This window comes from Pteropus vampyrus, unplaced genomic scaffold (genome assembly GCF_000151845.1).
Source record: "Pteropus vampyrus isolate Shadow unplaced genomic scaffold, Pvam_2.0 Scaffold140, whole genome shotgun sequence".
In the NCBI taxonomy this organism is placed as follows: Eukaryota; Metazoa; Chordata; class Mammalia; order Chiroptera; family Pteropodidae; genus Pteropus; species Pteropus vampyrus.
The window spans coordinates 3479897-3482248 of record NW_011888921.1 but is presented as its reverse complement, the minus strand read 5'-3'; positions in this window follow the sequence as shown (position 1 = coordinate 3482248).

The following is a 2352-nucleotide window of genomic DNA, read 5'->3' as shown; positions in this document are numbered from 1 at the left end:
TAGGCATATAACTTCTTTACTAAAAGGCTTATTTTTGCCTTAAGCAAGTCCTGCACATTGTTTCTCTGCATCTAGGTTAACATGCTTTTGAAATAAGCAGTAACCACCCTCAAGAGAGCACATAACCTTGTTAACTACCTGTAATCCAATCCCCGCCTTGAAGATGTATAAAATTCCAAATGCATAAAGAAGCTTCAAACTGTCATTCTAGGAAGCATTTTCTCTGTCTGTTGAGATCTCGCTTCCAAGTGTATCGCGTTTGGCTCAAATACATTTTTATAAAAATTCTCTACAGACTTGGAAGTTCTTATGTTGACATACTTATGTGTATTCTATGGAAAGTAACTTCAGGGTGATCTGATCATAAATTCCTAACGAGGCAGGTCACGGTGGGTAGTCATGACCCATGCAAATAACTTTTCAGTAAAATGTTGCCTTAAGAAAGCCCTGTCCATTGTTTCTGCGCATGTTGGTTAACACACCTTTGAAATAAACTGTAAACACCTTCAAGAGAGCGCATAATCTTAACTACCTTGTAATCCTATTCCCGAGCTGCTTCCTCCCACCTTCATGAAACCTTCCTGATGTTCCCTCCTTAATTTCAGATGCATGAAAGACACTGCAAACTTATTCTCTGAAGCATTTATCTCAGTCTATAGAGAACTTGCTTCCAGATATATCTTCTTTTTGGCTCAAATACATTTTTATAAACTTTCTCTACAGGTTTGGACATTTCTGTGTCAACATTTATAAACACTATTTCATAAAAATATTTGCAGATCAGACCCAGCAACATATAAAAACAAAAAAAATATTAAATGTTCAACATTAGAAACCTATTGCTATAATTTACATGAATATTTAAAGAGAAAAATTATGTTAATATTAATAGATATAAAAAAAGCATTAGATGAAATTAAACACTCATTTTTGAGTTTTAAGAAAAACTTAACATTTTCTACCAAATATTAAGGACAATTCTAACAAATATTTAGTAAACGATCATTCCAATTTTACAAAAATTCTTTTCAGATTCCAGAAAAAGAGGGAACACCCCCCAATTCATTTTATGAGGTTAGCATAAACTCGATATCAAAACTTGACAAGGACAGTGAAAGGTGGCAGAATATGCAACCCCAAAATGTGATACTTTAGTTTAAGAATTATTTTGAACTAAAGATACATGAAAAACATCAGAATCAAGACAGATACTCTAACCTTCCTTTCTCTTCCTAAAAGCAGGAAATAAAAATTCCATGTGAAAAATCTGTATAGAGGTTGTTAAAACAAACAAACAAACAAACTGTTGTAGTCACCAGCCCCCGATAGACACACAGACCACGAGAAATCAGTGAGTTATAGGAAACACACTCTTTATTCAGCCAGCTAGGTCTGCCAGGGATACGTAGACCCCAAATCAAGCGGCCCCAAGATGCAGAGGTACAGGGTATTTAAGCCCTAAACCTACATTTTTCATCCTGTTTGAACACAAGTCTATTTTTCTTCTTTTTACTAACTGTCAACCCACAGGTAGGTTGTGCAAGTCGGGTTACAGAAGCAGAAAGCTTATTGTTAGGGCGTTATGTTCCCATGGGTGATAGCCAAGCAGTAATTTTCCGGCCAGCACAAAACAAACAAAAACTTTTATCTTCCCTTTGTCTCTCCATATGTTGCAGAAAAATCAGACCAGTGAGAAACCAAGCACCACTCGGAACATTGAAGAATTCAGGTTTATTATGCTGGTGGTCCCAGAAGAGCTAGTGCTTTGAAGATCTGGGACCCAGCTCAGGGGTAACCTGACTTTTATAGGGCTTGTCCACAAACAAGCAAAGGGGATACATCTGTTATCTAGACAGAACAAGCAAAAGGAAGAGTGAATCTTCAGTTGATCTCGAGGTCACCCTGCCCTTCGGCCTACTCAGCAAGCATGTCTACAGAAGTAGAAAAAAGAGCTGATTACAAGGTTAGCCATTTGAGTGGAAAATTCCTCTTCACATATATTTTAGTTACTTTTCCACAATGGCTACTCTTCATTCATCCTAGTGTGACAGCCTGCTGAAATGTGAAAAGGTTAAAGGATAATTAAAACCTGAAACTGGACAAAGGAAGTCTACACCTTAGGCCTAGTTTCTGGAACCCCTAACCGCATTCCGTTAATCATGAAACTTGTAACAATGAGCTCATACGCTAACTGCCAATTTTAGCCTGTGTAACCCTGCTTGCTTGCGTGGCATGAAAAATAATCAATTGTATATAAGCTGAAAATTACTGTTTGGCCATCGCCCATGAGAATACTGGCTATTGCCCATGGGAACATAGGCAATCACCCATGGGAACATAACATTCTAACAA